At 39.3% G+C, this 14,970-nt stretch overlaps 1 protein-coding gene across 4 annotated transcripts in view; it reads left to right on the top strand.

The window, feature by feature from the left end:
- LOC309868706 (uncharacterized protein) overlaps window positions 1–14,970 on the top strand; it is a 207,670-nt gene that overhangs the window by 147,659 nt on the left and 45,041 nt on the right. For all 4 annotated transcript variants that reach the window (XR_014313802.1, XR_014313803.1, XR_014313804.1 and 1 more), the window contains one exon: window positions 8,187–8,371. The gene's annotated coding sequence lies outside the window, so the exon portion shown is untranslated. The remainder of the gene's footprint in view (window positions 1–8,186; window positions 8,372–14,970) is intronic.

The following is a 14,970-nucleotide window of genomic DNA, read 5'->3' as shown; positions in this document are numbered from 1 at the left end:
CATGGTGTTCATTTGTTTGGGAATACCCCATCTGCTGGGAAGAGATATGTTTGTTAGCATGCTGGTAATTCTAAACTCTTTGCTTTAGACTTTTAGCACCAAACCTTAAGAATCCAGAACTTAGAATATGCTCCATAAACTATAGAATGAGGAAAATTTCAAAAAATATTTTATATATTTATATATATATTTATTTATTTGACAGACAGAGATCATAGGTAGGCAGAGAGGTAGGCAGGGGAGAAGGCTTCCCACTGAGCAGACAGCCTGATGTGGGGCTCCATCCCAGGACCCTGAGATCATGGCCTGAGCCAAAGGCAGAGGCTTAACCCTCTGAGCCACCCAGGCACCCCAGAAAATTTTGAATATATAGAAGTCCTCTTTTCCTATTAAAAAATGATAAAAGTATCTGAGGAAAATTAACTGGGAAACCTTACTGAGATGAGCAGAATCAAGCATGTCTAAGAGCAGCATCCCAGAGACCCATCCCAGGTCCATTGCTAGGAGGGGTCTAGAAACGAGTAGGAGGGCTGGACGCCTGAAAGGGACCTCACAATGTGCTTGTTTCTGACAACTGGAGCTTATGGGCTACAGCAAACATAAATATTTTTAGTTGGGGCCAATGACTTAGTCCAACACATAGAGGGACAAAGTGCAACTCAGCAGAAGCCAGAAATGGCAAAATACCATCCTGGACTAAATGTAGAAATATTGAGTATACAAATGGACAATGGCCAGACCATACATAAAAACAGAGCAGAGCTCTGACCCATAATCTCTCCAATAACCAGTCCAGGAAGCCAAACCACAGCCTTTGTAGCAATCAGTCCCCAAAGGTTAAGACTTACTTTAGTAACTGCTAGCTTCTTTAGTTTTTATACCCTCCTCAGCTTCTAACTTAGGAAAAAGCCTAATATGCTCCCCTAAACAATCACATAGGATCCACCACTTCAAGTCTGCCCACTTGCGTCCTCCCTATGCCAACACCATCCAGTCATGGCATACCAGAAGCCTCCTTTTTTTCTGCTATATTCCAATCCCCTGCCTGCATTTGAGTCTTTGCCAAATTTAAGTGATGATAGCTGACTCCTTTGCTAGAGAAAGCCCTAAATAAATAGCATTTGCTTGTTCTTATTTGAGTGATCTTGATTTTCATAACGTACATTCCCCTCCTCATGCATAAATTTATATATAGGCTTATTCCAAATCTGTATGCCCCACAGGGAAGAGGCAAGAAGAAGAAGCAGTGAGAAAACCCTAAATTGGATAAGAATTAACTTAGAAAAACTGAGTTTCAAGGAAAACGAGACTGAAGGTTGTTTGTTTGTTTGTTTGTTTTGCATTTCTAAGTTTAAATTTTCTAAAACCAGGCAGGAATGGGATATTATGGACTAAGTTTAGATAAAAAGATATATATTTTATATATATTTTTGTAATGTATTAGTGGTATAAAATGTAATATACTGGAGAAAATCTTAAGTATATTGGACAGGATTGCCTATTTTTATTTATACTAAACAATGAATATGTAGCATTTATTCTTTGTTAATTCATTATTATCTAATCAAAAAATTTTAAGATTTTACTATCTTCTGTATACCATAGAAACAAAGAATAATGTAGATACCAGGTGGTCTAGCAGCCCTACAAGGAACACTAACACACATGTGACACTGGAGTGAGCACAATGATATGTGCTTATAGTATTATTCATGTCAGGGTTTGCTTACTCCAGACATTATAGATAATAGAAGTTAAGGAGAAGCCCCTCTGTCCAAGAAGACCACTGCTCTAATTTCTAAGCAATTCAATACTGAAAACTTTTAGGAAACTGATACTTTTCTCATGAAGCTGTCTTAATAGGTGTGAGTGCAATAGGATATCTGCATTTTTTTTTTTAGTACAAATATCTTACCAAAATAACTCAGCACTTAAGTTGTCCTTCAATTCAGTTCAGTCTTTGATGGTGAAATTAAGGTAAAAAACAATTTAAGGAGTCATATTATTTCCTGAACCTACTGTATTTAATCAAAGGTAGCAGTCTAAAATAATTAGGAAACCGATATATAATTTACAGAGAATCTGCTAAAGCAGATGTTTTTAAATGCAATTTATTTCCTGTAGAGCAATGAGAAATTTAAATGCAAAATTTGGAGAATATGCTGCCTTTCACCCCTAACTCAAGCTTGTTTCAGAACCAGGTGCTGTGGATTGCCTTCGTGGATCTTAAAACATTTTTATTTTCTTCTTAACCAGCTCAATGCTTTTCCCCATGATGTCATTCTTTAGGATAGAGAAATTATGACTATATAGGACATGTCATATTTCAATATAAGTATCACATCCCATAGGGATTGATAAATAATGGTTAAGATAATACAAAATTTTGCATGTTTAAATGTGTTTCCCCTATTCTTGAGCACCTAGTATATGCTGAGCACTGTGCCAAATCCTGAGAGAATACAAACTTGTATGACCTAGCCCCTATCCTTAAGGAAATTTTAGATGTAAGGAAATTAAAAAAAACAGCACTTGTTCTATTTATATCTTCTTTTAAAAAAATTTATTTGATAGACAGAGAGAGATCACAAGTAGGCAGAGAGGCAGGCAGAGAGAGAGGAAGGGAAGCAGGCTCCCTGCTGAGCAGAGAGCCCAATGTGGGGGTCGATCCCAGGACCCTGAGACCATGACCTGAGCTGAAGGCAGAGGCTTAAGCCACTGAGCCACCCAGGCACCCCTATTTATATCTTCTTTAATTTCTTTTAATGTTTTGAACATATTTTATTAGATATTTTTAGGTATTTGGTGACTTTTGATGCTATGGTAAAAGCTATTGTTTAAAATTTCATTTTCTATATGTTTTTTATTGGTATGTAGAAATAAAATTGATTGTATATTGATCTTGTATACAAAGACCGTGTTAAACTTATTGATTCTGTAGACTTTTGAAATACAGATTTCTGTATATTCTTTTAAATCATGTTCTCTGTGAATAGTGACATTTTTATTTACTCCTTTTTGATCCTATGCCTTTTCTTTTTATTGTCCTATCACATTGGTTAGGAATTTTAGTATAGTGTCAAACAGAATTGGTAGTAGTTGGCATCTTTACTAGTTCCCAATTTCAAGGGAAAATTGGCAGTATTTTACCATTAAACATGCTTCTTGTGGTTATTTTTCTTTTTGTAGACATTGTTTATCAGATTAAGAACAACTTATTCTTTTCCTAAATTTAGAACAATCTAAATGTTTTAAGCAGAAAGGACTGTAATAATGTGTCTATAAAATAGTGTGCTTAAGTAGTACTGTGTTTATAAAACTGTTGCAAGTACTAAAGGAGCTGGTTTCATGTGGGCTAACACTGGGGGTATTAATTTCAAGAACACATTGCAATGCCTTCAATACAGGGGTCAGGAAGCTGTTGCTGCACTATCACAAACCAATTCTTACTACACATGTCTCAACCTTACCTTCCAGGAAGACCCATTGTAAGATGTGGGTTTTACCTCACTTCTACCTTCTAAATGTGTCGTGAGTACTTCTAATTGGCAGAAACAAATTTACTTGTAGATCCTTGTTTGTAAATAGAGACGGAAAGGGGGGATTTCAACAATTTTAAATCCGCACTGGATTGTGGTAGTCTCCTATTAACATTTAATACTGGTCTTGGGAAATTTAGGAGACATCGGATATAAACTACTCTCCTTTCACTCCTCATTTTGTGGCAGTAAGTTCTTTTCTTTATGATGTTCAGAATCAAAGCCACAAGGTACTACAGTCATCTCCTTTTTTTGGTTGTTGGTTTGTTGCCATATGGATCTACAAATGACCTGTGGCAGTCTGAAATTCCAGTTCAGTGGAATAATTGCTCTCTCCCCAGGATATAGGGGGATTTTTAAACCTAAAAATTAACCAACATAGAGTCCTAGGGATAAGAAACAAAATTGATTGTTGGCCTTATTGGGTAAATAGTGAAAAGTAGTATTGCTATTTCTACCTCTTAATTCCAAGTTCCATGTATCCTTGCTATGTCAATAACTTCATTCAGAGCAAATTGCAGCATTTAGGAAAGCATCCAGCCACACAAGGTGTTATCTTCTGGTTGCTATAACTGATGCATTGACAAGATCTTGAAGACCAGCTGCTTTGGGGTGTTGAGGGACGTGTTAACACCATGAGTCTTCAAGGCATGAGACTATTGGCATATTTGTGTTGTTAAGTAAGTCCAATAGCCAGATGCAATATTCTATAGGATACCATAAAGATAAATAAAAAATTTGTGGGCACCTGGGTGTCTCAGTTGATTAAGCAACTGCCTTCAGCTCAGGTCATGATCCCGGAGTTCCTGAATTGAGTCTTGAGTCAGGCTCCTAGCTCCACGGGAAGTCTGCTTCTCTCTCTGACCTCCCCTCTCATGCTCTCTCTCTCTCTCAAATAAATTAAAAAAAAAGAAAGAAAAATAGAAAGAAGTTTGTAAAGTCCTCAGTTGCTGATAGTGGCAAAAGCATGGCTCGCTGGGGTGCCTGGGTGGCTCAGTGGGTTAAAGCCTCTGCCTTTGGCTCAGGTCATGATCCCAGGGTCCTGGGATCGACCCCCACATCGGGCTCTCTGCTCAGCAGGGAGTCTGCTTCCTCCCCTCTCTCTGTGCCTGCTTCTCTGCCTACTTCTGATCTCTGTCTGTCAAATAAATAAATAATAAAAATCTTAAAAAAAAAAAAAAGCATGGCTGGCTGACTAGGAAAATCCATAGCTAGAATATCTGTATTCCAATGAGGACAAATTGCTACATTCTCTGTGAATTTTATTTTTTCCCCTAAGTCTATACTATGTCAGCTTTGCCATGATTTCTAGGGTAATCTTTGATCGTTAGATTCAATGGGCATGATGTTATCAATGTAGCTGGTCAGTAAGATGACAATGGTATCTGAGAACTGAAATATGATGAAATTGAAGAGAATAGATGTTGTCCTGAGGGAGGAGAGTGGAATTGACCTGCAGTCCTTGTCAGGTAAAAGTAAATTGATTCTTATATTCTACATTTATTGAGATGGGGGGAGTTTCTTAAATTTCTTTTATTTGCTTGTTTATTTTGCCTTTTTTTTTTTTTTTTTTTTTTTTGGTATATGGCTACATACCAGTTTCCAGAGACTGTTTTGAGTAAAGAGACTATATCTAGAATAGCAGCAGCTGAAATTCAAGTCACTGAATGTTTAATTAAGCTTGGTTAAATTGATTCTGATTCTCAAAGATCCATCCTCTGAGAGGACAAACAAGTGAGTTAAATAGGGATATGCTAGAAGCCATCTGCATCTTTGAGATCATTAATGGTATCTATATTTGCTTCCACTGAGGATTCCATACTTTAAAAATAGATATGTTTTGGTAGGAAGGAGCACTACTGTAGACTTCCATATGACTCCTCTGATTTTCTGATCACAATAGCTCTCACTCTATGATTCAGAGTCAATACGCTAAACTTTCCAATTGCTGAGCAAGTCCACGCTAACCACATACTCAGATACTGGGGAAAATATGTGGGGTAGTTTTTCAGAATCTGTTAAAAACCTATAATGAAGGTTAATTCATTTCAAAACTGCATTAATCACCTGACCCACATAAGATGCTGGTCTAACTGATGAGTGCTGAATTATTTGTGGTAGAGTGACCAAATTTTTCCTTTGGTGTAGCTAGAATCACTCTCATTCAAGGGAAATAGGCAATAGAACAGAGACAAGATTTGGATAAAGGGCTTTGATTTTTTATTATGTGAAATCAAATGAGGACTTATTTTTCTAAACCTAGACTTTTTGTCTATTTGTTTGTTTGTTCAACTCATATAAGATCCTTCCCCTCTTTTAAAAAATGTTACCCATATATTTCAGCCTTAGGAATTCTGTTCTAGTTTTCCATTATTGCATGAGATTGCCACAAGTTTAGCCACTGAAAACAACACACATCTATTATCTTACAGTTTTCAAGGACTAGGAACCTAGAGATGGTTTATTTGGATGTGCTGCTCCAGGACTCACAAGGCCGAGATGAAGTTATCGCCAGAATATGCCCTCATCTAATGGGTCAACTAGGGAAGAGTTCACTTTTGAACTCATTCAGATTGTTGGAAGAATTTATTCCCTTGTAACTGTGTGATTGAGGGCCCTGGATTTTTTTCTCTCAGCTTGAGGTGACCTTGTTGCTAGAGAACCTCTACAATTTCTTGACTCATGGACTTCTCCAACCTGACCACTTACTTCATCAAAGACAATATGGAGAGTCTCTAGCCTCTTTTCTAACAAGATGTAGTGTGTGTGTGTGTGTGTCTGTGTGTTTACACAATGAGAGTGACTGCCTGTAATTTTGTCCTTAAAATACATAATCACTGAAGTGACTTCCATTACCTTTGCTATATTCTGTTGGTTGGGAACAAGTCACAGGCCTTATCAACACTCAAAGGGAAGGATTACACAAAGATATGAGCACCATTGTTGGGGTCAGCTCAGGGTCTGTTTGACACTGATGACATGTTGAGTTAACCATCACCAAAGATCAGTGTAGATAGTATTTATATTGTAATTGCTCCATAAGACAAAGATGGATTCCTCTTTCAATTAATAAGTAGAATGTTGAGTCTGATGACACAATAAACCACATGAATTTGAGAGAAATTTTATTACTCAGACAAGGGACTCCCAGTGAGGCATGATAGGTACAGTTAGGTCCAAGTTGGTCAGGGTTTGTGTGCTTTGAACTTCTCCTGGCACACAGATGTTTTTAATCAGCTTACCCAGATGTGGGGTAGAGCAGAAGGAAAAAAGATAGGCTTAAAAATTATCAGCAGTCAACCATCAAAAAACCAGAGTCATACTTTATGGTATAGCACCACCATGGTAACTGCCTTGCCTTGTTGAGTTAGCAGCTGCTGTTGTCATATTGGAAATTCCATCATGCCCATCAAAATCAGGAGGTTCATTTTCAATGATGGTATCTTGCCTCATGAAAATCTATTTTAGAGAGGACAACAAATTCTGCAGTGTTGAAGAATTTTGGTGCTTCCTTTACCACGTAGCTATCAAAGTGTTAAAAGTCATGTAGGGGATGAATGACTAGTTCTTACACAGTAAATCCATGTCAGCAATCCTATCTTCCAAAGTCTTTAAGTTTTCTTTACAATTTATCAAAGAAGTTTCAGAACCTTATGGCCCAGGTCATGAATTCAAGTTTTATGAAGCCAACTGAGCAACTATCAGAAATATGATCAATTGCTCTAATACATTCAGTCCAGAAACATTAATGGAGTATAAATGTACGGATAAATTTGGCCAGATCCAAATTTACGTTCCTCGCTTTTTGGACTGGCATATTTTGAAGCAATTTCCATGTATTTTACCCAAGATTCTATTGATGAATAATAGTAAAATAATTTAGCTATTTTGGTTTACAAATGTTAGGACAAAATTTAGCTCTAGGTTGAAGCAGATACTTAAAGAATTGCATAGTCAATATAATAATGTATTAAATAGCAAGATATGTAGACTATACAGTGACAATGTGTGACAGAGGAAGAATGAGGACGTTGCATTGAACAAAATCAAATAAATGAATTTTTTTCTTTTGCTGATGTGCCTTGTGAATTTCTGCAAAGAGGATCCAGTACACAGTATTTGCTATATTTTTAAAAGGGAACTTTTTTCCTTCATCAGTTTATAAATCTAGAAAATAACAAAGCAGTCAAAAGAGCAGAGCTCTAAGTATAAGCAGACACACAATTACCCTTGTCTGGACACTAAATATTTGTTTGATTTTGGACAAGTCGCTTTACCTCAATGTGCTATATCTTTCATCTATAAATTGAAGAATGTATGGATACACTGATTCTCAAGTATGTGATGGATGAGGGAACATACGGCAAGCTGAGGACAAAGCAGAAGCTGACTCCCAGCAACTTTCCCCTACTTCTTGGTGGGACTGACATCTTTCAGGAATCTTGCAACTATGTTAATATTAATACCTTGCTAGAGGGGAAAAACAATCTTAACCTGACAATGGCAAGTCAGTGGTTATCTTGTAGGTGCTCTTTAGCATATGAAAATTCTATTGAAACCTCCCTTTTTCCTTACCTCCCCAAGCCCCCATAGAATATAATCAACCACCCCTCACAACCCCAGTGATGCAGCTCTTTCTGCCCACAGGTCCTGCCCCTGTGCTTTAATAAGCCACCATTTTGCACCAAAAACATCTCAAAATGCTTTCTTGGTCATCAGCTCCGGACCTCATCCCACCAAACCTCACTTGTATTCTAAAACTTCATCATTTGGCGCCCAAACATGGGGCTTTGAGTATTTACATCTGGACTCTGAGCTTCGGTTCAGAATTGGTGAGTACTTCTCTCCTTTTACTCTCATTTCAGGGGGGCTCTTCAAGGGATTTGGTTTTACTGGAACACTTTCACGTCGATTACTCAGGCTGTATCCTCTAGCCCATGGCTACTTTACTGGGAAAAGAAAGCCTGCCTTTTGTCTGGAAGTTAGTACCCTGGCCAGAATGGTAATAAGACCCAGAAACTCGATGCCCTCTTTCAGCTCCTGTTCTTGCACAAAGTTGTCTGTCTTGGGCATGGGACAGCCACTTAAGTCACCGGGACCGCTGCCAATCTTAAGACTCCTTTGTGAGGTTTTCTCCTGACTGATCTAATGTGTTCCCCTCCTCATCACTGGTCTAGCCTCTTCAGGCCATGGGACCTCCACTGAGAGCCAGCTGAAACCAGTACCCGATTGAATTAAAACCTAGGAACCATTTCCTAGGAAAAGCTGGGTATAAGGAGCACGTGTGTTGGAATGTTGCTTTTAGAACATGATGGATTTCAATCTTTATTGTTTCTTGTCTGTGTCCCCTCCTATTTAAATCTACAAAATTTGGTAAAACTTTTCTAGTATTTTCCATGGGTTAAAATGGCAGGGCAGTATGCAACCTTCAGGACATACGATGGCACGGCATGGTATTTCAGTGCAGGCACCCATCTGTAGCCAAGGATGGGATTGTTGTGCCCGAGTTTGCACATCTGAGACACCACCAAGGAGCCAAGCACTGATACAATCACACGAGGGTTTATTTGACATGCTTAAGCTTGGGCCCAAGTATACTCAACGCAGTGAGGTAGGGGCTTGGACCCTGAGTTTAGTTAAGGCAGGGTTAACCCCCCTGGATCTCTGGAACTAAAGTAGGGTGGGACTTCCTAAAGTAGGGTGGGGGTCCTTAGAACTAAAGTAGGGTGGGTCTTCCTGAAACCAAAGTAAAGTAGGGGAAAGTTCAGCCCTTGGACACAGGGGTCTGAGATGGCTGTACTTATGCTAAAGCTAAACTTGAGGTGGGATGGCCCTAGTTTTTCTTGGCCTTCACAGCGATGAGGAAAAGGAGGGGTGCCCCTCCAGGACCTAGTACAGCAGGAATGCCTTTATGGGAAGACAGGATTGTGATCAATAGCTATGTCTTGTTTGAGGGATACCTCTGGTTGCTTTTGACACAGGAACCTCTGACATATCCTGCGTGGGGCACCAGCCAGAAGTCAAGCAGGGGGATTCGGTAATGGATTTTCTTTATTTTTCTGGGAGCATGGCCTCAGTAGACTTCTTCAGTTCCCAAGGACTCTTACCTTGGAGTGTCTTTTAACCCACTGGAAGCAAATTGCATTGCAAAACTTAGGAAAGGACTGAGCTTCTGTAACACTGCATGGCCTCAGTGGGATCTGTCAGTCAGATCTCTTCTGCAGGAAATAGGATGAATGGACCTAGGATACCTTCACTGCTCATACCTAGGACTCATTGCTCTACACCGGGACCCAGACCCAAGGGCCTCTTGCAGAATGTGTTTGCCCAAAATGGGTCAGCTAGTAAACTCCCTCTTGACATACTGGATGATAATTATCTAAATAAGTTTTTTTCTAGTAAACTCAGGTTGCTGGAGGATATGCAGACCATCCCTAGCAAAGGGGACTCTGACTTTATCTCTCTCTGTTTCTCTTAATAGATGTGGGGCTTCTCCTTCATTCACCTCATGGGTTAATGGCTATAACTGGAGCCAACTGTGGCTAGTCTCCATTTGGATGGGGACTTTAAGGAATATTCCTAAGCAGCTGCCGAAACATCCTTTGTTTGGGGGAAATTTCCCGTCTTTGGCCCCACGTGGACTGCTTAACCTCTCCCCCCTTGTTGGCGGGAAAGCATGGCATCTGCTCCTCCACTGGAGCTGATGAGCTCTAAAACTGGGAACCCTTTCTTTGCCTCCTGGCAGCACTTTGTCTCTTTTTGTCTCCTTCTCCTCCTGTTTCTGTACCACCTTGGGTGCAGCCTGCATAACTGGCCTCTAGACTATCCTCAGTGCCTCCTGCACCATGGTTCCTCCCTTCACTGCCAAGGAGCAAGAAGAGCACCCCCTGAACCTAACACTTACCACTCCAGATTTCCCCACCTGTGTCTCAGATGAAAATTGACAGTGGGGTGGAACATAAACCGAGTTAAGTTTTTTGGTTTAGTTAAGATAATAAATAGGTCTGTTAAGCTAACTCTTACTCTATCAAGGTTTGCCAAAGGTCAAATAAACACATCTCTGCAATTTGTTAGCAAAAGATGACCAAACTGATGGTTAATTGTCTATCTTATAGTTTTTATGGGGAATTGCTAAAATAGCTTTCGAAGTCTTTGGTAACCTGAAACTTTAAAGTTTTGCTTGGATAATAAATAGAATTAAATTTGTTGGACATGTAAGTCTTTTCCAAATGGAATATAGTGCTAAGTCACTGTTAAGTGAATATAGGTTTGTCCTTTTGACTTATTGGAAAGAACTAAGGGTATTTAAATCTGTTGATAAACATGTTTCGTGCTTGGTTTATAAATTTGCCATCTAAAGAATTCTGGTGTAATAGTTCACAATTGGTTATTCCTTAGTCTTCACTGGAGATTAATGTTTCTAAAGAATACAAAATTCTAAATGTAATTAAGACTGATAAAAATAAGGGAAGCAAGTGTGTATGCAGAAAAGTAGGAGATAATGTAAGAGGGATACAAGGAATGGGAATTCATTTTTATAGGTAAAAGAAGGAAGTTTTGTCCTAAGTAAGATTTTTTTTTTTTTTTTTGAAAGATGGCTTGAGACAAAATCTGAATGCAAAGGAAAGTTGTAGAAGGTTTATGATGGAAAAACTTTGGAAAGGAATTTTAGGTGTGGTCAGGATGGACTAAGATTGAAATAAATGGATTTTAAAGTCACTGGTAGAAGATTGAAAGTCTACTTTCTCTCTGTCCAAAAAGAAACATTTTCTTAGATTAACTGATCTGTTAAGAAATTGTAAATAGTTTTCTCTTCACCTGCAGAGAAAAACCAGTTTCTCTGTTTTGTTTTATCAGATCTTTAACATCCCTAATCCTATTTAGGCATGTGCTTTAAAACTTCCTAAGTTTTAACAAACTTCCCCAAGATTTAAATCATGAAAAAGTCTAGACTAATTAGGCTTTCTTGTTTGGTATGTTATGTTCTGCTTCTGGCTGTTGAAATGTCATGTGTCCATGTATCACAGAATAATGGAGTTTCCTTGTAGATAGTATCATGGTGAACTCTCGTATCAGATCATTAACAATGTCCATTTCTGCATTTGTTTGTTTGTTTGTTTGTTTTGTCTTGTTTTGTCATTTATAATTCTAATGTTCTTGTAAGATGAGTTTCATCTTCCACAAGGTTCATATAAAGGACTTTCAGGACAAATATAAGTATTCAATATATTGAAAATCCTAAAACTAAAATGGATAAGAATTTCCAGGACTAACTAAAGCTGCATTGAAGCTAAACCAGAATTAGTAACATGGGACTGAAAGAACTAAAAGATTATAGTGTTGTGACTCTTGTTTGAAACATTGCTGGTTCTTTAATGTTTGCTCTTCCAGACTAAGGAAACTTTTTCTTAAGATATCTGTGACTCACAGAAATGTAAAAATACTCATTTGTAAATAAAAGTGTTCACTTTTCTTTGTCAACCCTCTGAAACTCAGAAGGGCTCAGTAAGTATTCCTTCTCCCATGGCAACCCTAGTTTTTGCATAAGTTCAGTGGGAATCAGTTCTCCTTGTAACAGGACACCATTGGAAACATGGGTATTTTACCAAGGCTTTGACTGGAATGTCATATTTGAGAGACATGCATAGACTCAGATATGACCAGACAGCTTTAAGGAGCTAAGGTTAATGAAACCTGGAGCCATAAAGCCCCTTGGGACTGTTGGCCTGACACCTTGCCTACAGAGTTCCCAGCAGCCTCACCAGGTGAGTAAAGAACATTACTTCCTGGCAGGTGTAGGAACCTCAGGATACTTTGGAGACTTCAATAAGAGGAATCTGCCCAAACCTATAGGTACTACAGGCATGTCTAATGGCAAGCACTTGGTTTGGCTTCTGCTCTGGAGAGGCTACTAAAGGTTCAACCTAGAGATTCCTTATAAGACGTTCCAGCAAAGCAGATTCTAAAAGGTCTATACAATCATTCACTATTCTTGCTGAGCTTTTGTAAATAATTAGGCCAGATTTGTTAAAACTGGTCTTGTTTTTTGAATAAATTCATCTTGACTTGGCTATCTCTGGAAATGAGTGTTATTTTACAGAAAAATTGTGTTTCAGTAACACACCTTCATGGATGTTAAATTCTAGATCTGATTGTCTTTAAATGTTTGTTGTTTACCTAAGCTAGACAACTTGAGGTAAACTTCAGAGAAGTTACACAGTAGCTTGTTTAGATGATCTTCTTTCTTGTTATTCTATTGGAATAATAACAGAACCTCATTCCAATTATTTTAACAACTGGAAAATGAGATTAATTACCCAACAATTGTATAGCTTAAGTATCACCTTGACCAATTCTGTGTTGTTGGGATGATGAAATCATTCCTAAAAGCCAGAGCATACCCCACTCCACAGGGTAGCTACAGACTTATAGAGATAATGGATGACCCCACTTTCTTTACGGTTGGGTTGGATGATGCATTTGGGAATGATCTTATGTCCTAAGACAAATTTTCTCTCATTTGCCAGTGATCCTTTGTAATTAGGATGTTAATGCTTTATCTCAAAGAGGTCTTTTTGATGGTATTGTTTTTTAGCCATATTTATCCTTGAAGCCACTCCTATTGAGGTAAAATTGCAAACAAAGGCTTTAGCTAAGCATTAAACAGCCCTCCTGCTAAAAGGAGCCTCAAAACTCACTATGGGACAGTCCCTGAATGTAATGACTTCACAGCAGGTCCAGAGTGTCATGGAGATCAACGGCCACCGATAGATAACAGGTGGCTGACTTATTAAATACCAGGCTATGCATTTATAGATATGCCTAAAAAAATACTTAAAACCTGCGAGTTTTGTGTTATCACCTAGCCTCCATCTTTGTTCCCTCTTTAAGACTGGAGAATGTTGTTTGGTACATGGAAGCTCTTAATAAGTACATGGTCAGCCCAAAATGACCCTTGACGTAGCATTTCTCTATTAAATGTGATGGTAATACGAATGTGTGAAGCAGCTTTACAAAATAGAATCGCATTAGTTGTTGGTGTTTTAACTGCTACACAAGGTGGAAGTTGTGCTATCACAAAAACAAAATACTATGTTCTAGATTATCACAAAATATTTCTGGGGTTCTGACATATGCAAATAGTCCCTCTCTCTCCTTTAATGATTGATTGAATTCCTGGACTAGAAAAGGGTTTTATTTGTCAACTACCAAAAAACTCTGATTTGAGCTTCATTTTCTTTTTGTCACACAATTCATGTTTGCTGTTTTCTCCTGTGTCACCCCACCTGCTGTTGACTCCTTTGCTGCCATAACAAGCCAACAGATGATTCTTTCCACTTGGGAAGTGTAAGGTTTTTCCGGCGAGATAAACACAACACCAGGCAAAGTGGGTGTAAGGCAAGGTTTATTAAAGGTTCTCTCCCATGAAGTTTCAGGGCCCAGGTGAAGGGGAGCCGAGAAAGTTGCACCGGGAGGAGGTGGGCACCCTCGGTCAAGGTTCCGCAACTCTGGAAAGCAGAGTGTGGGAAGTCGCGCCCAAGGCAGGGAGGAGGGGGCTTTTAAGGGGTCTTGGGGAAAGCTCAGGGGTCTTTTGGCAAGTTTCCCTTATTTGGATATCCCGCCTGCTCATCGGGATCCCATTGGTCCACAGGAACCCGGGGCGGGGGTCTCAGATTCCTGCTTGGGCCTTTGTTCTCCTGTCCGAGCTCAGGTCTTGTGGCGGGAACTTTCGCCATCTTTGGTCCTTTGTTCTCCTGTCCGAGCTCAGGTCTTGTGGCGGGAACTTTTGCCATCTTTGGTAGCCCTTCCTGCCAGCCCAACAGGAAGATCACCTGAGCAGTCTCCCCTGGATTCAGCTGCCTCTTCCCTGGACTCAGCTGCCTCTGCCTTTTGCAACTCAACTAAACATTTCCCAGCTGACCAATACTGACCCAGAGGTAGGGATATCTCTATGCCCCTGTTCAGCAGGAAGACATTACAGAAGATGAGACCTTCCACCTTCAACCACCTTAAAGATTTAAGGGTCAAAATTGTTCAGGGGGGAATGATGAGGGAACAGAAGGCAAATTTGACACCCTGCAACCCCTCCCGCACTCCTGGGTGGGATATGTGTGACTTTAATGTTAATACCTTGCTAGAGGGGAAAAACAATCTTAACCTGACAATGGCAGGTGTATAGGTCCCTCTTAGCATATGAAAGTTCTATTGAAACTTCCCTTTTTTCTTACCTCTCCCAACCCCCATAGTATATAATCAATCACCTACCCCTCCCCAGTGCAGTGACTTTTCCTGCTCACTGGTCCTGTCCCTGCACTTTAATTAACACCACCATTTTGCACCAAAGATGTCTCAAGAATTCTTTTCTTGGTTGTCAGCTCCGGACTCCACCCCACTGAACCTCACTTGTATTTTAAAACTTCTTCATGACCAT

This window comes from Mustela nivalis (genome assembly GCF_964662115.1).
Source record: "Mustela nivalis genome assembly, chromosome: 7".
NCBI lineage: Eukaryota > Metazoa > Chordata > Mammalia > Carnivora > Mustelidae > Mustela > Mustela nivalis.
This window is presented reverse-complemented; position numbering and strand designations above follow the sequence as displayed.